This window comes from Simochromis diagramma, unplaced genomic scaffold, assembly GCF_900408965.1.
Source record: "Simochromis diagramma unplaced genomic scaffold, fSimDia1.1 OVJJ01000576.1, whole genome shotgun sequence".
Taxonomy (NCBI): domain Eukaryota; kingdom Metazoa; phylum Chordata; class Actinopteri; order Cichliformes; family Cichlidae; genus Simochromis; species Simochromis diagramma.
The window spans coordinates 1-22,608 of NW_024387394.1; the positions used below are offsets into that span (position 1 = coordinate 1).

A 22,608-nucleotide genomic window follows, 5' to 3' on the forward strand; every position below is an offset into this window, starting at 1 on the left:
TGGCAACGACAAACAAAAAATTTCCACTTATGCCAACTAACGTTTCCAGTTGTCTTCTGACACCATGTTCCGTTATTTGAGGTTATGGATGTTATTTGACTGGAGGCATAACTGACAGACACACGAGACGCGCCATTACTCCAATGAGTGTCCTGTATTATTTTTCACCCCCCCCACAACAACAACCAGCAGAAACGTTCCTACCAACAAGCCAACAGAAACGTTCCTACCGTCTAACATTTACCTGATACTACAAGTAACAACGGGCACAGCTGTATAGAAACTCCGTCGTGCTAGCTAGCACGCAGTACGAGTTATCGTTAGCCACCACCGGTCGATCGGCGGCGAGCGATCGTGGGTGGAAGGAGAGACGGCTTACTGAAACGGTTTTTTTAGCGAAGGGTCGCTAGCCGGCGCTAGGTAGCAAGCCGGCGGCTAGCTAGCCGGCTAGCAGCAACACACCCTTGCCGTTACCGTAACTATTCAATGCTTCGCGCAACCTTAAGAATTCCAATGGTTCCTGAAAGCACCGACGCTGTGCGCGCCGTTGATATTGTCGTCATTGCGGTAATCCAAATACTCCCGACATACCACTAGAGTGAGCCAGCACACCACAAATCAAGTTTCCCTTAAGTTTCATTTTCAACTCCCATTCATTCCAATGGGCAAAAACTTGCATTAAAATATTCATATTTAAAAAACTATAGAAGTAATAAACACCAAAAGTCATAGCACACCATTCCTGATCCAGCCGCACAAAATGATATAACATATATGAAGCTTGTGTCAAAACTGTGGGATGAGTTACGCGCGAAAATTTCAGGCTGAAAAAGGAAAATAATAATAATAATAATAATAATAATAATAAGAATAATAAATCCGAGCAATAGTAATAAGTGTGCCTTTTGGCATAGGCACACTTAATAATAATAATAATAATAATAAGAATAATAAATCCGAGCAATAGTAATAAGTGTGCCTTTTGGCATAGGCACACTTAATAATAATAATAATAATAATAAGAATAATAAATCCGAGCAATAGTAATAAGTGTGCCTTTTGGCATAGGCACACTTAATAATAAATCCGAGCAATAGTAATAAGTGTGCCTTTTGGCATAGGCACACTTAATAATAATAATAAGAATAATAAATCCGAGCAATAGTAATAAGTGTGCCTTTTGGCATAGGCACACTTAATAAACACCAAAAGTCATAGCACACCATTCCTGATCCAGCCGCACAAAATGGTATAACATATATGAAGCTTGTGTCAAAACTGTGGGATGAGTTACGCGCGGAAATTTCAGGCTGAAAAAGGAAAATAATAATAATAATAATAACTAGAAAGCGAAAATTTCTGAAGAAATTTTAAGTGTGCCTATGCCGCCGCTAATCAGTATAGTTTGCCATTCAAACGGCTACAGAGAGCAAAACTCAGCAGAGCAGCCATTCTCCACCATGAACTATGGTAAAACCAAACACCGCTCGCGCCTCACAGATGACAGCTTACAGTTTTGTGTAAAGATGAGGTGACTTCGTACAGCCCCAATTTGTAGACGCTGTGCGCAGAGGTTCATAAGCAGACCCGACAATGTTTGCATGAACACACTTTGAAGCATTACGTTATGGACCACTTTTCACACATAGTTGCTGTACCCACACAGCCGGCTGTAGCTTTTCATCTCATAGCCCGACACATACAAAAAAAAAAAAAAAAAAAAAAAAGCAGAGAGAGCACAGACTTTACACCTGAGAGGCGTGATTGCAGATGCCGCTGAGGTGGGTCCACCTCCCCTGCAGCGGCACTGCAGACCACGCCCTGCCACACACATCAAACACGTAAAATAAATATTTATGCACTTTTCATTCACTTTTTGTTTTTTGTTATTTTTACACAGTGTTCTGAATGATTAACAATGGTCTACAGCCAATCTTGTGTATTATTATACAAACTTTGGTTGTAAGATTCAGATAACTATTTAATAAAAGCTAAATATTTTATATGAGAGTAAGAAAGAAAAGTATATCTTTGTCTCATACTCTCATCAGACAATACATGAACCTCTCAATAAACAAAATATATGCTCGGCTTAAATGACAAACCGCTATTTTAGACAGTGGAACACTTATTTTTAAAACAAAACCAATGCAGTTCGCCACTGACAGTGCTTACCTTTGCACATCACAGTAAACACTGAACCAAGATGGCGCCCACGCGAACGAGAAATCTGAACTACGGTGTCCTGCAGAGGACAAATGGTCAAAATTGCTAAAATTTACAACATATATGCAGCTCAACAGCGACACCTTGTGACTTATTCCAGTCACTACCTTACATATACATAACGTCTTACCTGACATTCAGTTCACCGGACACTCATACTGAATCACCAGCCCATATAAATGAAAAATAAGTCCAGCAGCCAACCAAGAGTCATCACGAAAGACTAGGGGTGACACGACAGCGTGAGCGGGCCTGGGTGTCAGCCAGCCCGGCCTGGGTGTCAGCCAGCCCAGCCTGGGTGGCAGCCAGCCCAGCCTGGGTGGCAGCCAGCCCAGCCTGGGTGGCAGCCAGCCCGACCTGGGTGGCAGCCAAGCCGCGCTAGCCAGCTAGCCGGCTAGCTGCCATGCGGCGGTGAAACGAGAGTGTGAGCCGGCCTGGGTATCAGTCAGCCCGGCCTAGGTGTCAGCCAAGCCGCCCTAGCCAGCTAGCTGCCATGCGGCGCTAGCAGTAACATCGTGAGAGATATGGGACTTCTTGATAAAACGAGCAGATATTTGAAGTTTACACCCCTACATTCTCGCCTGAAAATAGGGGAGGCTGTCATAAAGTTCAAAATCAGTAACTTAGCGCGCACAGCTGTATAGAAACTCCGTCGTGCTAGCTAGCACGCAGTACAGTTATTGTAACTGTCAGCACAACGAAAATAAACTACACCTAAACTCGGTTTATATCTGACCCAAATAGAGTGCAGTTAATAACGTCTTACCTGAAATTCAGTTCACCAGCCGCCTGCTTCTCCTGCATTGGGTTTCCCTTATCCACGATTGAGCTCCGCGTTAGCCACCACCGGTCGATCGGTGTTTCTTTCCCCGCATACGAGGGGAAGAGACATATACCGGTGGCTAACGCGGAGCTAGCTAGCCACCGGTATATGAACAACTCAGTTATTTTTTCCACATCGACCAGCATCATCGGCCCATATAAACGAAAAATAAGTCCAGCTAAGACAAAGACTGTTTGCGGAGCGATCGGGGGTGAAAGGAGTTAGAGACGCCTCACTGAAAGCCAAGCCTGGGTGCTTTTGAGCGAAGCGGCGCTAGCTAGCCGAGCTAGCTAGCCGGCTAGCCGGCCGGCCGAATTAGCTAGCCGGCTAGCAGCAACATCGTGAGAAATCTGTTGCTAATATGGGATGTTTTAACAAAACGAGCAGATATTTGACGTTTACACACCTACATTCTCACCTGAAAACCGGTCGATCGGCGGCCGCCTCACATGTTTCTTTCCCCACATATGAGGGGAAAGAGACACATACCGGTGGCTAGCTAGCTCCGCATTAGCCACCACCAAACAACTCAGTTAGTTTTTCCTCATCGACCAGCATCATCGGCCCATATAAACGAAAAATAAGTCCAGCTAAGACAAAGACTGTTTGCGGAGCTATCGGGGATGAAAGGAGTTAGAGACGCCTCACTGAAAGCCAAGCCTGGGTGCTTTTGAGTGAAGCGGCGCTAGCCGGCTAGCTAGCCGCGCTAGCTAGCCAACATCGTGAAAAATCTGTTGCCAATATGGGATGTTTTGACAAAACGAGCAGATATTTGACGTTTACACACCTACATTCTCACCTGAAAATATCTTAAAAGTTTACTTTGTGACCTAGAAACACAAATAAGAGGAATATATTAAACCAAGTGGCAGCAGCCATTGTTTGACTGGTAGAGGCGTGCTTTGAATTGTGGGATATGCAGTTTTCCACCAAGCATACACCCTTGCCGTTACCGTAACTATTCAATGCTTCGTGCAACCTTAAGAATTCCAATGGTTCCTGAAAGCACCGACGCTGTGCGCGCCGTTCATATTGTTGTCATTATGGTAATCCAAATACGGGGACATACCACTAGAGTGAGCCAACACACCACAAATTAAGTGATTGAGCAAACACACCACAAAGTAAGTAAAGTTTCACTTTCGTTCGTTCCCATTCATTTGAATGGGCAAAAACTTGCATTAAAATATTCATATTTAAAAAACTATAGAAGTAATAAACACCAAAAGTCATAGCACACCATTCCTGATCCAGCCGCACAAAATGATATAACATATATGAAGCTTGTGTCAAAACTGTGGGATGAGTTACGCGCGAAAATTTCAGGCTGAAAAAGGAAAATAATAATAATAAGAATAATAAATCCGAGCAATAGTAATAAGTGTGCCTTTTGGCATAGGCACACTTAATAATAAGAATAATAAATCCGAGCAATAGTAATAAGTGTGCCTTTTGGCATAGGCACACTTAATAATAATAATAATAATAATAAATCCGAGCAATAGTAATAAGTGTGCCTTTTGGCATAGGCACACTTAATAATAATAAATCCGAGCAATAGTAATAAGTGTGCCTTTTGGCATAGGCACACTTAATGAAAGGTGTTGGATTGGCCAATTGGTCATGATCGACTCTGGGCTGGACCAATTACAGCCGAGGAGGCCGGATGCACCCTCCCCCTTGTTTAGCAATCACGTGATTTTCGCGCATTGCATGCCGGGAACTCGTGGCAAAACAATCCAAGTACCGCATCAAATGCAAGCATTTGCAGCACCGCAAAACATTCATTCTCTGGTTCCAATACCTTCTTGTTTTTTCTTTGCCGCACAAAAAAGGAATGTACAAAACAAAAGGAGAACAATGCCGGTCCGTACAAAGACAGACTCGACGAAAAGACAAAGAAAAGATACGAGGAAAAAAATCAAAGGAGTGAAAGGGTCAGACCCTTAGAGCACACAGAGTGGACAAAAGACGTTAGCGTGCTGCCCAACTTTCACCACGCTTAGATTTATAATTATACGGTTCTTGGAGTGAGTGCATACACTCATGAAGTTTAGTAACTTCAGGTCACTGCAACAAGCCCAGGTACAGTTTACCGACGGATGGGTACAGGACCTGAAATGCACTGTGTAGAACGAAAGACCATCGTACGAACAAAGGTAAGTTTACCAGTCTCACAAATCGTCGTCATAAATACACATTCGTTAACCGTTTATTAATAGGACCTTTGAGCTCAACAGTAATTAATTAGTAGTGGAAATAATTTCTGGTAGCGTTACAGAAATGTAGCAGTGACAATAATATTGTATGCTGTAATCGTACTGGACAATTAGTGATACAAAACAACTGTTTTATCCTGTGAATAAAAGTATATGTTTTTGTCAATGTACCATGGTAATAACAGAAGCGAAACGCAATATTGTGTCAGGACAATTCACTATTTATGCACAATAAACAAAGGAGCATAGCGCGACAATTTCTGTTCAGCGCCAGACTTGCTTGTAACCTATATCACCAATTATGTTAAGAAAAATGACGCATTAACTACAACAGCAGACTGACCTTTGTGGAAATGCTTGGAGCAGACCAACATGTGAGCTGGAGTGTTCTGAGACGTTATATTTGGTATATCCAGACCATCCGTCGGCTCTTACTTCGGAAACATGGCTCAAAAAATTTCTCTTCAACGACGTAATCCGATAAAAAAAAAAAACCCGATCTCTTTACCCGTCGGCTTCCCGTGGCTGTCATGCGACCGGCTATTGCAGTTAATAATACAACAGCTTCTTGCCATTTTTTGGGTTTCTTTTATCGTTGTGTAACTGAGTTCAATTGAAAGCCTGCGTGCGCTAGTACCTCTTGCCACAAGTTCCCAGAATCCTTTGCGGTTTTACTCCTGAATGACGTCACATTTTCAATGGTGGGCCGGTCTCTAGTCAAAATGCCCGGGCCGATTTTTTTGTCCCAGTCCAGCCTTGGTACCACCGGCAGATAGCGGAGGTGGATGAGAGAAGAAATCCTACCAGTGGCTGGACAAAGCTGGACTGAAAGACAGCACAGAGGCACTAATCATGGCAGCACAGGAACAAGCACTGAACACTAGATCCACGGAGGCTGGGGTCTATCACACCAGGCAAGACCCCAGGTGCAGGCTGTGTAAAGATGCCCCAGAGACAATCCAGCACATAACTGCAGGGTGCAAGATGCTAGCAGGCAAGGCATACATGGAACGCCATAACCAAGTGGCCGGCATAGTGTACAGGAACATCTGTGCCGAGTATAACCTGGAAGTCCCGAGGTCAAAATGGGAGACGCCCCCTATTCTGGTAGACAATGGCCGAGCTAAGATCATGTGGGACTTCTGGATGCAGACGAATAAACTGTTGATGGCCAACCAAGTGGTGGACAAGCAGAGGAAGACGGCCATAGCGATAGACGTAGTGATACCGAATGACAGCAACATCAGCAAGAAGGAACACGAGAGGCTTGATAAATACCACGGACTCAGAGAAGAGCTGGAGAAAATGTGGAGGGTGAAGGTAACAGTGGTCCTTGTGGTAATCAGAGCACTAGGTGCGGTAACTCCCAAGCTAGGCGAGTGGCTCCAGCAGATCCTGGGAACAACATCGGAGATCTCTGTCCAGAAGAGCGCAGTCCTGGGAACAGCTAAGATACTGCGCAGGACCCTCAAGCTTTCCTTCTTAATCAACTGCCTGTGCGCATGTGTTCTGTAAGGATGTGGAGTTTAAAAAAGTATATAGTTATATTGGAAACTTTATTATTGGTATTAGTATTATTATTTAGAATTGTACAACTTACTTTTACTGTATCAAACTGCTAAAAACATAACTTATTAATCAAATTCAACTTCGTGGGTGATATTTTAATCTCTCATTGGTACACAGCCTTCTAAAAAACTGTCTGGGATGAAGAAATAATAGCTGTATTATTAGAATTGTTAAAATTAAGTATAGCTGAGCAGTATGTCTATTCAATAGGAGTTAGAAAATCTGTTTTTAAAACACTTATTTATAAAGATTTGGCCAGGTTAGACATCTTGCAGTACTGGAGTACTGAACAATCCCCATTCTGGTTCATTAGTGGCTTATCAGTTGAGTCTTACCCTAGACACCTCCCAGCAGGTTACTTTAGCCATGGATGTAGTTTAGTTCACTGGAGAAACAGAAAAAGGGTGACCTGGTGATTCTTTCTATGTGTATCTATCTATTTTTAAATACTTTCACCTGTGTAACTCACTTTCTTCAGTTGTTGTTTTGTTTGCCTTTGTGTGAGAAAACCCTTCTGTTGTAGTAGTGGTAGTATTTTTGCTGAACCATCTAAGACAGAGGGCTGCTATTTCCCTTTCCACTCAGTGATTGAGGTCTTCCTATCAGTGCACTTATCATATGAATGTCAAGGACTTGGAAAAAAATCCCATTTTCAGGTGACTGATGGAAGCCAGTCAGCAAACAGACAGAGAGAGTTAAAGAGAAGGAGTGGGGCAAAAAAAGAGCTGACAAACCTCAACATCACATCAATGTAGCCAAACAGACCACAGATTGGTAAAAAATATCTTAACTGAAGATTTCTTTTCTTACCAGGGATGGTAAATGGACTGCATTCATTCTTTGAGATTATATCAGGTTGTTGATGTGGTCACTCCTAAATATTTTGGTATCTTTCTAGTCATATATTTTTCCAAGGATGATTTTTAATGACGGCCTGCCTCATTTGTACTTACATTTAAAATTACAATGAAAAGATATTCAACACTTTGGTTAATTTAAGGTCAGATGTTATGTCTGCTTCAAAACAACCAGGAAACAGGTCTCACTTAACTGTGAAACTGCTTACCAGTCAACCAGTATAACTGAGCACTCAGACAGACGTTACAATGGATTAGCACAAGGCTGCTAACTGACTGGGGCAGACAAGGATCGAACCACCAACCTTCTGATTAGTGACTCGAGCTACTACCTGAGCTACAGCCACCCACAACGTTAAACTCATGTGTGCTCTATAGTTCAGTGTCTTCCAGATTCTTCCTCCGACATGGTGCTTTTAAATAGGCAAAGTGTTTCTCTGTGTTCATCTGAATTCTGAAAAATGTACTGAAATATAAAACGAGACTTATACAGAAAGCTATCTCTGCTACAAGCACCAGTTGCCTGTAATGAAATACTGAACATTTCTTGTATGGATTACTTTTAGACAATAGCTTGTATAATTCTATATACTAACACTAAAACCAATAATACATTTTCCAATATAACTATTGGTACTTTTAGATAATATTTAGCATTTGTACATTTTAATGGTGAACAGAATTTACTGCTGTGTTATGCAATTAACATGTACATGTTAATTTGGAGCATTTTACCTTTTTTAGACGGCACAAGAAATGATTTGTGAGTTAAAGTCTTTGGCAGGGTAAGTCTGATGTGCCATAAATCAGGAGCTAAACCAAGACTAATAGGCTGACTGACCCACAGCGTTTCATAGTTCTCCCATATAAGGCCTCTGGTTAGTCAGATCCCAGCTTGTTGACCTATTGACTTGTTGACCTATTGAGGAGAATAAATGGAGTAGCTGATGGGAAGAATTGTTGGCTCCGTGTGGAGGAACCGAAAGGAAAAGCGAATGCTCGATGGTTGGCCTGACCGAAGATTAAACTTTTGAAATTTTAATAAGAAAACTCTTCCCACTGAGATTTGATTGCTGTTTTTGTTTTTCCACAGAGGAAGATCCATTTTGTTGCAGATCAGTCAAAACTGACTGAGTGCTGAAAGTGCTCTATTATGCTCTCACGGGGTTCCCAGAGTTCTTAAAAAGTAGCAGTAATATTTGTCTGAAATGGATAATTTTAAAGATTATATTCATAAAAATGTAATTTTCAAAGAGTTTCATTACCACAGCTGCAGTGGAAACCAGGGCTATATTTTTGAACACTTGTTCTTATTCCACAACGTTTCATTGCTGTTGTTGTGTTAACTGTATTTAACTGTGGTTAGCAATATGCTAGTAAATGACATCACTGTGGAAAAATGCGTTTTATTTAGTGAGAATGTGTTTTATAATATAAGTAAATGAACTCATCAAACACATTTGGTGTAACGTACAACTCTCTGGTTTTCTTTCCATTCCCCCAAATTGCTCATTTAACTTCCCACCATGTTAATGCCTACAGGGAAGTTTGCTGGTTTCATGGCCATAAGCTTAGCATTACTGAGTAGAAATAACAAACCACGAATGACTTATAAAACACAAAGGTGTCTTATAAATCGCAATCACAATAGGTCTTAAAGTAAAACAATGGAAACCTGCAGTTTATTACTAGAGAGTGACAGGACAGATATACTGGGATTAGGATCGACATCAATACAGAAAAAAAATCTGGAGACAAAATGTAATTCCATCCCCAAACTCATAATTATTTCACTTTGGTTTGGTCTCAGTGGAGATTTTACAGTGTCAGACATGAAAGAGCTATTCAGATATTCAACAATTGGCAGCTTCAGTGATGCTTTATTATTATTATTTGCACAATCTTTCAACCGTCTTAGTTCTGTGGTAATGACTGAGAAACGTGTGTCATTAGAGCCTGAGGTCATAGACACAACAGAGCTGCTGGTGTGAAATGAATCCATTTAGACAAAACACAGTCTATCACACAGCCCATCAGTATAATGTGGCCGTATGTAAATGCCACCATGACATGCTGAAATAATACAAAGCCAACATGGCTACCACAGATTTTAATATGCACACAAATGTGTTTTGTACTATGAGTATAATCTTTGTTCATCTTTTACATGTTTCTTTCTCCTGATTGCACAGTGCTGTATATTAGTCATATCTCTAAGTCCATTGTCTGCAGGTTGGGAGCTCTCTGATCAATACAGAATCTCTATTCAACAGAATAATGAAGAACTAGCCCATATGTAGCACAAGAAGGAAAAGCTGTCTTGTCTTATAATGGTCTGTTGATGGATGTAGCACAGAACTAGCTTTTGTTGGCCTCTTTCTTTCCTGGCACAGACAAACATGTAGTGAGGGTGTGTTAGGAGCATCTGGTATGCCCACTTTACACAGTGGGGATGGCATGCTGTGGAACAACTCAGCTAGTTGGTGGACAGATTACTTCAAGGATCTCCTCAATCCCACTGGCACGCTGTCTTTAGTGGAGGCAGAGCCTGGGGATGAGGAGGACAACGGGTGAGTTGTCCACTGTAGTGGGTTAAAATACTCTCCAGTGTGAAGATGAGGTTCACTCTGAGATGTTAAAGGCTCTGTTTGGAGAAGCATGTCAACTGTATCCCTCGGAGCATCCTCTGGGTGGTGCTCCTACAGTATATGGTGACTGGTCCATTGCTATGGGCCATTTACTCCCACAGTGAGAGCTTAGTTTGCATTGCTGCCAGTAAGTCGGGCTTGTTCTTGTTGAGAGTTGCTAACCTTTGTCACCACTCCTGTTCATATCCATACTGTCATGGATAGAATTTCTAGGCACAACCAAGTGGCAGAGGTTTCCACTTTGGTGGCTTTAGGATCACGTGACTGCTCTGTGCAGGGGATGTGGTTCTTTTGGTGACTTCTCATGACCTTCACCTTGCATTAGTGGCAATTTGCACCTGATTGTGAAGCAACTGGGATGAGAATCACACCTCCAAGTCTGACACTATGGTCCTCAGCTGGAAAGGGTGGAGTGCTTACTCTGGATCAGACCAAAAGCTCCAGGTATTGACCACAGGAATAAAATCAGGGAGTGAGGTGGCAAAAATTAACTTTTTCTTAAGGGTGGCTGGCTCTCCTTGAAGATTAAGAAGCTTGGTCAATCAGGAGGGGCTCCTGGACACCTCCCAGCTAAGGTATTTTTTGGCCTTGGTCCACACCAAGGCCACACTGGAGAATTGGTGTCTTTCAGCTGGTTTGGGAATGCCTCATGTTCCCCTGAATGAGCTGGCTAGGGAGAGTGAGACCTGGGCAACTTTGCTTCAGCTGCTGCCCCTGCAAACCAAACGCAGTGACAGAAAAATGGAAACATGATTCCTGTAGTATATTAAAAATGTTCCTTTCCATTTTCTTATTCTGCTCACCTCTACCATTCTCTGTCATATCATCTTCCTGCTGCACAGACAAGAATGAAGTACAGAACTGAAATTAGCCTCTTAACCTTAACAGACTGATACTGTTTTCAGTGGTTTTGGTGCTAAGGCACATCAGATGACAAACCAGACAAACCATCAAGACCCACCATACTAATGGTAAAAAAATTCAAGTACACATCCTGGTTTAATTGCCCAAACAGCATTATGTTAAGATTTAATCAATCTAATTTAATGAAATCTCTCTCTCTCCAATTTTTGAAGAAAAGAAATGCCATTGTAGTATTTGATCTGGAAGCTCATCCAGCTTTCAGCTGAAACTGTTATTGACACCAGTGATTCTTTGGCTTTAGTTTTCACTGCTTACCTCATGTCCCATCACTGGAGAGGGACCGACTGCTGCTGTACTCTCCCTGGCTGTTTCTGAAATTAAAAGCTGTGCATAGCATGGTGTTAGGTTGTGCTGAGTAATTATGAAGCTACATTGCCACATCTGATAGTGAGTTACTTTCTTTAACAACTTTTGAAATCAGTGAAATCATTCTTAGCCTGTCAGTGCTCTGCTCACCTTTCTTTTCAAAGAAAATTTTGTTTTGGCAGAAGATGCTCACGGACAGTTTTCCAGGTAGAATAAACAACCTGTGCTGTAAAACTGAGTATCAGTGATGTGCATCTGTTTTACTTAACCACCTACCCTTTAAATCTTTTTGAAGTATCTGCATTGATTATTCTTTTGTAGTTGTTCATTGCGTCAGACATTTAAATTTCTCAGAAGCCAAGTCAAATTGGTTTCACTCTTGTAATGAAGCAGATAACCTTTAATGAGGCAAAAAAGTAAAGAAAAGTAGGTGTACCCTTCAGACACATGTATAACAAGACAACAGATGGGCTGTGTCTGGTGTAACAGCTGACCCTGTCAGCACCCTGAAACCCCAACACCCCCCCAGTCCTCCCAGTGCCTCTATCCTGCTCTGAGTCTCAAAGGGTTGAGTGTGCACTTCCTGCTGTCTCTGTACAATTGGGTGGGAGAATGGTAATTATTCTGCTTTCCATTTCTCATCCATCCATGCAGTGATGGCAGCTGGGAGATGTTGGTGCTCACAAATAGATGGAATCATCCTGCTGAAGCCCCTCTATATGTGGCCATACTTAGCTTCAGTTCTAGAGCCATCTTTTGGGTTTGTTTTGTATCATCTGCAGGGCTGTCATGAAAAATTGTCAATTATAATGCCCAGGATGACTAATACACCCCCCCACCTGCCAGTGCCTCTGGTATTTCAGATGCATATAATGTCTTTTGGTAAAAGAACGGGGTTTTGGAATAATTACTTTGGTCACATGCAGATGATTGTTAAAAGCCCCCTGTTTTTGTTCTCATCTTTAAATTGTTGTCATTCAAACCCAGTGTTACCACCTCCATCCCGCCAACATCCAAATTTTATCAATCTTTAAAAGAAAAGCATTGATCTGTTATCATCCAGCACTAATGTGGTCTAAATTGGGACACCAACAACACTATGTGAACCTCCTTTGACAAAACAAAGTATTTTTATGCTTTTGAATGATAATGCATTGGGAGGACTAGAAAAGAAATTCTTCTTTTTTTGTATTTCTACCTCTAGATTTTTATCCACATCTATATCGATGTTTTACAGAGTGCTCTATATGACAGTTGTATATTGATGAAAGATTAGTAACTGACCTGATGATTGTATAAAAGACTGTACAGATTAGTGTTCATTCGAGGCAGCCAGGAAAAAAGGCTGCGCTTAAGTTATTCCAGAAACGTTGCTCAGATGCACAAATACACAGCATCACACAGTATGAAGATGTATTAGGCATACTGAAGCTTGTGCATGGACACACACACACACACACACACACACACACACACACACACACACACACACACACACACACACACACACACAAACACTTCAAAAACAGACTGGCTGGTGCCTGTGCAGCCCCAGGGGTGTGTGCTGCTGCCCTAATGACATGCTCTGATCCAAGCTGAGCCGTTGCATCTCCTCAGCCTCACTTGGGATAAGGACAGAGCTGCAACAACTGATACTGGACCTCCTCTTTGGCTCACTCTGTTTCTCTCTCTCTCATCTTTGTGGAATTAATGTTGTATTGTCTTTAAGCTTTTCTTCTTTTCTGCTTTGTTTCCATTGCTTTTTAGGCTCTTGTTTCTGTCTCTCTCAAACTTTCCAAACCATTTTAACAGATCCTGAATCCAGCCAAGACCTACTCTCTCACCTCATTAAGTTACAGTCGCACAAAAAATCCAAAGTGCAGTCACTGCTCATTTTCCATTGTCTTGTGTGTGGTTTCTATGGTTTTCATTTAAAGTTCTTCCATTGGTGTTGCATCTTTGAGCTGCTTTGCTCAATGACAGCAAACATAGAGCAAAAATGAAATTTTTTACAAAAGATTTAACCTGCAGTGCTCCACACTTTTTGTTTTCTGCATGAGTATATTTATCTGTGTGTCTTTATTCACTACTATTATTATTATTATAATTTCCAAGAACAACATTAGGACTCACCACAAGTGAAATGCTGTCTGCAAGGCAAAACAGAAGGTGAAATGAAAGAGTATGCATACGTATGATGGGTCTTATCCTTTCCTCTTTTTCACTCTCAAATTTTCCAGAGGTTAAATGTCACACTCTAATTGTCTTAATGGACTGTCTTGACCTAAAACAAACAGATTTCAGGTCAGCTTGAATGAGGACATGAGAGCTGCAACAAAACAGTAAACAGAAATGTGTTAGACATAACACACATCTGATGCAGGGCTAGCGCAGACACAGCGGGGTCACTAGTGTTTCTTGTTAGTGTTCCAGGAAGATTTCCCAAGTGTGCAAATCCATACTTTTTGCTCAGATGTTGACAAATGCTACAAAAGTGATCAGGTGGCACTTCACAGTGCAACCCAGGAGCAACCCAAGAATTTCACAATTTTTCAGGTGTTAGGTCAGTCACCTGGTCTCAACAAATTCACTCTACACATATATGCAATGGCGTTACTGCAGCAGGGTGTGATCACACAGAGGGTGAAAGGGTGGCCTACGAGGTAATCGGGAAGGGAGTCAATCCCCCACAAGATTGCCAGGCACTCTTCTTCTGCAGTGCTTTACCAGGCTTCCCGCTCTGACAGCTTCTGGCTGACTTACACCACAGGTTCATCAACCTCCCTTACCTGCTAAGACAAAACAGCCTCCAGCCAATTTTCGAGGCATACAACTTAGGAGTGTGGGGCATGGGTTTCCTCCTTCTTCCCCTGCATGAATGCTGCCCGGGGCTTTCGACTGGAGCAGATGGGGCACCGTTTCAGGTGAGGTCAGTTAAGGGGCTGGTCAGCTAGGTCAGCTAGGTCTTCAGATGTGGGCAGGAAGTGATAGTTGTTGTTTTCTCCATTCGTTCATTCCATTCCCTTATCCATCCAACCCCGCCCTTCTTTGGGGACTCTGGCCAACTGCTGCATATGCTCGGTACAAATTGGTACAAACCGCACTGAGTGGAGAAGGCTGTTTTTTCCCCTTGACTCTGGAGACAAGGGAATCTGCCAGTAGCCATTGGTCAACTCCAGTGCTGTGAAAAAAACGAGCAGTGCCTAACTGGTCTAGGAGATTGTCCTGTCCAAATAGAACAAAACACTTTCCCGATGATATTCTAATATAACTCAGAAAATCATTTTGTTAAACATGTGCACATTTTTCATTGTGAAGACCTCCTTACTATTCTGAGACCGTGTCCCCTGGAACATTCTGATAATTAAAGTAAAAATTAAAAATAAGATATTCTCAGTTATAAACAGAATATAAGACGGCTTGAAGATGTTTTCTTCCATATTTCATTTAGTTAGTACTCAGACATGTAATGTATCTGTCCAGAATGATAGATTCTGATTCATGGTGATGATAAGAAAGACCAGTGAAAACTTCATCCTTTTAACTTTTAATTTGATATATTCATCTTCAAACACTGGCTCAGAGTTAATGTGACAAAAGGGACCTGAAAGTCGGTTTGATGAGTCTTTAAAAAAAGAAAAGAAAAATGATTTGACATCGAAAGTTAAAATTTAGCAGTAATCGTTATATATGCCTCATAAAAGTTTTGGGCACATCTGAGATGGTTTAACAGAAAATGTTCTAAAAATCTGATGATTTGAAACGGACCATTTATGTGGTGAACATGGACAGCGGTAATGTGTTAACGAGCTAGCCGCGCAAACGCGTTGACACCGTGCAGGCATTAATGCGGTTATGGCATTATTGTCATTTGGCCTGTGGCCTGTATTTGTAAAGCGCTTTTCTAGTCCCTAAGGACCCCAAAGCGCTTTACACAACCTGTCATCACAACATTCACACACTGGTGATGGCAGCTACATTTAAACGAGATCAACACTGACAGCAGTATTAATTATACTACATTTTGAAATTCCATAATATATTATTCATAAATTGTACCTAACTGCAATGTAATTAATTTGTTTTTGTGGTGTGTGTGTGTGAACGTGAGTGCGTGTATCTCTCTGTGTTAGCCCAGTGCCATATCAAGCAAAGAAAATTAGATTTTTCATTTTTATTAACGAGCCAATACTCAGATATTGATGTATCTGTCCCAAATTACAGATTCTGAATTATTTTGATGGTAAAAAAGGCGAGTGAAAGTTCAAGCTTTTATCTGTATTAGTTTTTGAGATATGAGCTATTACACTTCATATAATATATTAAGCTTAAATTTTACAGCACCCATTTATCTGTTTGAACTTTGGACCAAAAACATTTCATGCAAACGGCTGAGCAAGACTAGTTTTGATCTTTTGTGTCCTGACAGCTTTGCAAGCAGAATTGCATCTGAATGCACTCTTCAGTCAAACTCATTTGCACAGTGAGAAATAATGTGATTGTATTATTGCCTATAAAGTAAATGCCATCCCTAGGATTCTCAGACCATATCATGGTTCACTTTATCCCTGCATACAGGCAGAAAGTAAAACTTTCTAAACCTGTATTGAAGAAATCTAAGTACTGGATTAATGAATCTGCAGGCATGTCTGGACTACACTGACGGGGACGTTTTCAGGACTGCTACCAACAATTTGGACACGTATACAGACTGTGACGTCCTACATCAGCATCTGTGAGGACAGCTGCATCATGCATCACCATCACACACCAGGGTGAGTTATAATATTGACAAGCCCTGGTTCACAGCTAAGCTAACGAGGCTAGGGCTGGAGAAGGAGAGAGCGTTTCAGAGTGGGGACAGAAACAGCCCAGAAAACAATAACTAATAACATAAGAATAATTTCTTTCCCAGGCTGTCGGGCTGCTCAACAACCTCCAGTCAGCTCAGTTCACATGTTTCACTAAGACACCTACTTACTGAGGCTATAGAAATTTACTGGATTGAGGAACAACACTTTACACTACACACAGTGAGTCGCAGCAAGAGGAAATCCTGCTTCTCTGATGGCTTTGTTTCTTTAAGTATAGTATTTCACACTCTTGGTGTCAGAAAGACCTTGCTGGCTAGAGCAAAAGAAACTGAAAACCACGTGTGTCCAAGTGGAATTTCAGAAAAATGTGCAAGTCTAAAAAGAAACTCTAGCTAGGGGTTTGAGTTAATGCCTTGTGGTTATCTCAGTAAAACATAGATGACTTGTTCTAGCTGTCGTTCCTTCACATCCTGATGATTATTGTAGCTGATTTTCATTTCACTGTCAAGTGTTCTTTAAAAATATCATATTCAGAAAAGAAGAAGAAGAACAAAACAAAAGAGTTTCTTTATAAACGCTTGGTGGAACTGAAAGCTTGTTGAAGCTGTAACATATAAATGATGGCTGTAGCTTCTGGCTCTCAAAGTAAACCCAGCACATATGTACCTTAAACCTGCATTTTTTTGATGGCCACCAGGACATGGTAAATGGACTGGTTCTTCTATAGCGCTTTTCTACCACAAGGGCTCGACTTTTGATAGTATTAATTGAAATGCACTTTGTGAAATTTGGTTATCTAGAGGTACGCTCATATATCCAAGTATGCTCACTGGCCTATAACTTAAGATTGATAAGTTGCTGCCTCACGTGTGTGCTTTGACAGTGATATTAACCACTTGTTGTTACAGAAGCTTTCGAAACACTGTGATAGTTAGGAGGCTTTCAAACCAATGGGGTCAGAAAATCCACCTTTTTTGTCTTTTTTGCTTGAAGCCAAAGCCAGAAGACTTTGATTAATCACACTGTGTGGTTATTATGATCACACTGTGATAACAAAAGTAAAAACATAATGCACTATTACTGTTAAATACTGATTATAGACAGAGTGATGAATAAAATCAGTGGATTATATATGTGGGTCTTTGAGAGTTCCTTTAATGGAGAATACTGGGTTGAACTAGAGATAGTTTGAGGCGACCAGTCATTCGTTAAACACTGCTTTGTATTTTAGTCTTTTGATTTAAAATTATTTAGTCCAGGTCAATGCTGCAATTTGTGCCCCAGGGACAGTCAGGAGCTACTCATGGCCTTGATTGCAGAGACACTTGTCTCCACAATCATGGACAAGCATCAGCTAACAGAATATGTGAACTCTGGGCTTACCAGCTCATTAATATCTCAGGGTGTGACAGGACTGAGAGGAACGCAGTGAAGGGGCTTCCGACCAGCTCCAGGAAGCTGGAGAAACAAGCAGGAGTTTATGGCTTATAACCACTGATCTTGACCTAAGGTTCACACACACACACACACACACACACACACACACACACACACACACACACACACACAAACACACACACACTTTCCCCCTACGCCCTGAACATGGGACACATCAACAGGACTTAAGATCAGTCAGAGCAAAGGCCAAGTCTAACCCCTTGCATGTCTTCCGGGTTCTTTTCTTGCTTGTAAAGGGAGAAAAGCATTCTTAAGATAAAAAGCCTTTCCTAGTAGTGATGGGAATTCCGGCTCTTTTTAGAGAACCGGCTCTTCGGCTCAGCTCACTAAAAAGAGCCGGCTCTTTTGGCTCCCAACCGGCTCTTCAGGTTGTTTTGTTGCTTTAATAAATTTATTATCATCAACAATATAAAATTATGCACAAAAGGAATTACGAATGTAAAAAAACCCCGTGGTTTTATTTATATATGTTTATGTATAAATATATAGGGTGGCCCCTAGAGACAAAACAGAGAGACAGAGAGCCAAAGACAACAACCAGAGACAACATCGTCACATTGGAAAGGTTGGAGGATTCATGTGCTTTGGAGTTTGTACGTGCTTTGTCTCTGGGGGCCACCATAAGTATACTTTTATTTATTCACTCCACATAAAATGTAATAAATAAACTATAAAATACAAAAACCAAATATTTACATTTCAACTTTTAACTATTTAAATTTTCAGCTTTGGATGGGTTCTTTTATATTTTAAAAGAAAAATATTGAGTCTAATAATAAATCAAATGCTGATTGAGCACTAAATCAGATAAAAAGTCTGAGAAATCAGACAGAAACTCTGAGTAAAGATAACAGATAACAACAAATATAACAGGTTTTGGAGCTTTCTAGCTAAGCTAACCATCAGATTTTCAAATGAATTAAAACTCTGTCTGGGTCTTTGGTTCATTAATGAGCTGGAGTGGAAGATTGCTGCCACATGCCGTCCTTGGCCTCTGTTTTAGGGATTCTGACAATTAGTATGACTCGGGGGTGTTGATTAATTTAAACTAACTAGGCTGTAACCAGTTTATCTAATTCAGAGTAAATCAATTTGTTGATCAGTTATTAATTTGTGTACTTACTGGGACTTAGAAGACAGAGATCTAATGTTTAATCATCCAAATCCAAAATGTTTTGTGGTGTTTAATAAATTTGGCCAGATTTCTAGATTTGGGATCGAGCAGCTCTGCTAAGAAGACCAGAAAGTGTCTAGCTTGATCTATATAGCCAACATCCTCTTTTGTAAGCTATAAGACCTCTGGTTGGGTCATCAGCTGGCCAGACTGTCCCTCCGCTTGAAGGCTGAGTAGCTGCCTGTAGCTGGAGGGGCGAATCATCTGGCCATGTTTTAGTGACCCGGATGCTTTGCAGGAGTTTGTTTGGTATTGGTAAATGGATTCAAATGGATTCAAAAATCAAAGATCTATGTCTGATTTTTAAAATGACGGTTCCACTTCTGATTTTCAAATCCATTTCCTCACTGCATTTACCTTTCTTGTTAACTCAAGCTGTTATAAGCTAATATATTAACAAAATGATTAGATAAACTACCAGATTATCTCGTAGATCAGCTAACAGATTACCTAGCAGATAAGATATCCCATTTCCCTGACTCTTCTGGTCCTTGGAAAAGCAACGCAAACTAGCCATGGTGTACGATGTAAGGAGCTGTGTGATTGTTTACACAGGCTGCCTGGATTTTTTTACACCGCTATTTGTGCCGATAGCTTTGCACTGCTGAGACGTGTGTGCTTGTATAAAGGGCATTCAGTCTCTGTACTTACACTCTGCCCAACATGGATATATGAAGAACGTGAAAGGACTCTGCAGTGAAATGGAGCTTTAGCCATGTTAGCCACAGACAAACCTGCAATGTAAACTCCATTAGAATCAGAATCATCAGTTTGAGAATGGTAAATGGTAAATGGCCTGTATTTCAATTCAATTCAATTCAATTTTATTTATATAGCGCCAAATCACAACATAAGTCGCCTCAAGGCGCTTCATAGATACAGAGAAAAAAACCCAACAATCATATGACCCCCTATGAGCAAGCACTTTGGCAACAGTGGGAAGGAAAAACTCCCTTTTAACAGGAAGAAACCTCCGGCAGAACCAGGCTCAGGGAGGGGCGGGGCCATCTGCTGCGACCGGTTGGGGTGAGAGAAGGAAGACAGGATAAAGACATGCTGTGGAAGAGAGACAGAGGTTAATAACAGATATGATTCAATGCAGAGAGGTCTGTTAATACATAGTGAGTGAGAAAGGTGACTGGAAAGGAAAAACTCAATGCATCATGGGAATCCCCGGCAGCCTACGTCTATTGCAGCATAACTAAGGGAGGATTCAGGGTCACCTGGTCCAGCCCTAACTATATGCTTTAGCAAAAAGGAAAGTTTGAAGCCTAATCTTGAAAGTAGAGATAGTGTCTGTCTCCTGAATCCAAACTGGAAGTTGGTTCCACAGAAGAGGGGCCTGAAAACTGAAGGCTCTGCCTCCCATTCTACTTTTAAATACTCTAGGAACAACAAGTAGGCCTGCAGAGCGAGAGCAAAGTGCTCTAATGGGGTGATATGGTACTACAAGGTCATTAAGATAAGATGGGGCCTGATTATTTAAGACCTTGTATGTGAGGAGGAGGATTTTGAATTCAATTCTGGATTTAACAGGAAGCCAATGAAGGGAAGCCAAAACAGGAGAAATCTGCTCTCTCTTTCTAGTCCCTGTCAGGACTCTTGCTGCAGCATTTTGGATTAGCTGAAGGCTTTTCAGCGAGTTTTTTGGACATCCTGATAATAATGAATTACAGTAGTCCAGCCTGGAAGTAATAAATGCATGAACTAGTTTTTCAGCGTCACTCTGAGACAGGATATTTCTAATTTTAGAGATGTTGCACAAATGGAAGAACGCAGTCTTACATATTTGTTTAATATGTGCATTGAAGGACATGTCCTGGTCAAAAATGACTCCAAGGTTCCTCACAGTGTTACTGGAGGCCAAGGTAATGCCATCCAGAGTAAGAATCTGGTTAGATACCATATTTCTAAGCTTTTCAGGGCCGAGTACAATAACCTCAGTTTTATCTGAATTAAGAAGCAGAAAGTTAGCGGCCATCCAGGTCTTTATGTCTTTAAGACATTCCTGCAGTTTAACTCATTGGTGTGTGTTATCTGGCTTCATGGACAGATAGAGCTGGGTGTCATCTGCATAGCAGTGTAAATGTATGCTATGTCTTCTAATGATACTGCCTAAGGGAAGCATGTATAATGTAAACAGAACTGGTCCTAGCACTGAACCCTGTGGAACTCCATAATTAACCTCAGTGTGTGAAGAGGACTCTCCATTTACATGCACAAACTGGAGTCTATTAGATAGATATGATAGAAACCACTGCAGTGCAGTACCTGTAATACCTACAGCATGTTCTAATCGCTCTAATAGGATATTATGGTCGACAGTATCGAACGCTGCACTGAGGTCTAGCAGGACAAGCACAGAGATGAGTCCACTGTCAGAGGCCATAAGAAGATCATTTGTAACCTTCACTAAAGCTGTTTCTGTGCTGTGCTGAGCTCTGAAACCTGACTGAAACTCTTCAAATAAACCATTCCTCTGCAGATGATCTGTTAGCTGTTTGACAACTACTCTTTCAAGGATGTTTGATATGAAAGGAAGGTTGGAGATTGGCCTATAATTAGCTAAGACTGTTGGGTCTAGAGATGCTTTTTGAGTAAAGGTTTAACTACAGCCAGCTTGAAGGCCTGTGGTACATAGCCGATTATTAGAGATAGGTTGATCATATTTAAGATCGAAGAATTAATTAATGGCAGGACTTCTTTGAGCAGTTTTGTAGGAATGGGGTCTAAAAGACACGTTGATGGTTTGGAGGAAGTAATTATTGAAGTTAACTCAGAAAGATCAATTAGAGAAAAAGAGTCTAACTTAACATCAATGGTACTAAGAGTAGCTGTAGATAATATTACATCTGTGGGATGATTACTGGTAATTTTTTCTCTAATGATTAACATTTTATTTGTGAAGAAGTTCATGAAGTCATTACTAGTTAACGTTAAAGGGATTGTTGGCTCAAAAGAGTTCTGACTGTTTGTCAGCCTGGCTACAGTGCTGAAGAGAAACCTGGGGTTGTTCTTATTTTCTTCAATCAGTGATGAAGATGTTCTGCCCTTGCGGAGGGCTTTCTTATAAAGCAGCAAACTATTTCTCCAGGCTAAATGATGATCCTCTAAATTTGTGACACGCCATTTCCTCTCCAGCTTACGAGTCATCTGCTTTAGGCTACGTGTTTGAGAATTATACCACGGAGTCAGGTACTTCTGATTAGAGACCTTAGTTTTCACAGGAGCTACAGTATCCAGAGTCGTACGTAGTGAGGAGGTGAAATTATTAACAAGATAATCGACCTCTGTTGGAGTAGTGTTCAGATAGCTGCTCTGCTCTGTGTTGGTACAGGGCATTGAAGATGATAACAGTGGGTGGATTATATTCTTAAACTTAGTTACAGCGTTTTCAGAAAGACATCTTCTTTGATAAAGTCTACTCTCCACCGCTGTGTAATCAATTATTGTAAATGTAAATGTTATCAGGAAATGATTAGACAGGAGAGGGTTTTCAGGAAACACTGTTAAATGTTCAGTTTCTGTATTTGTCCCTAAGGACCCCAAAGCACTTTACACTACATTCAGTCATTCACCCATTCACACAC

The 22,608-nt window shown here is 41.1% G+C and overlaps 2 long non-coding RNA genes across 2 annotated transcripts; one reads left to right on the forward strand and one right to left on the reverse strand.

Annotated features, from left to right (window-relative positions):
* Positions 1-2,137: 2,137 nt before the first annotated feature.
* Positions 2,138-2,687, reverse strand: LOC120720317. Its single transcript, XR_005692884.1, has 2 exons — positions 2,584-2,687; positions 2,138-2,499 (listed from the first exon to the last, which is right to left on the reverse strand). It is a non-coding gene; the product is annotated as an uncharacterized LOC120720317 (long non-coding RNA).
* Positions 2,403-3,165, forward strand: LOC120720318. The gene is made up of 2 exons (XR_005692885.1): positions 2,403-2,503; positions 2,686-3,165. It is a non-coding gene; the product is annotated as an uncharacterized LOC120720318 (long non-coding RNA).
* Positions 3,166-22,608: the final 19,443 nt, after the last annotated feature.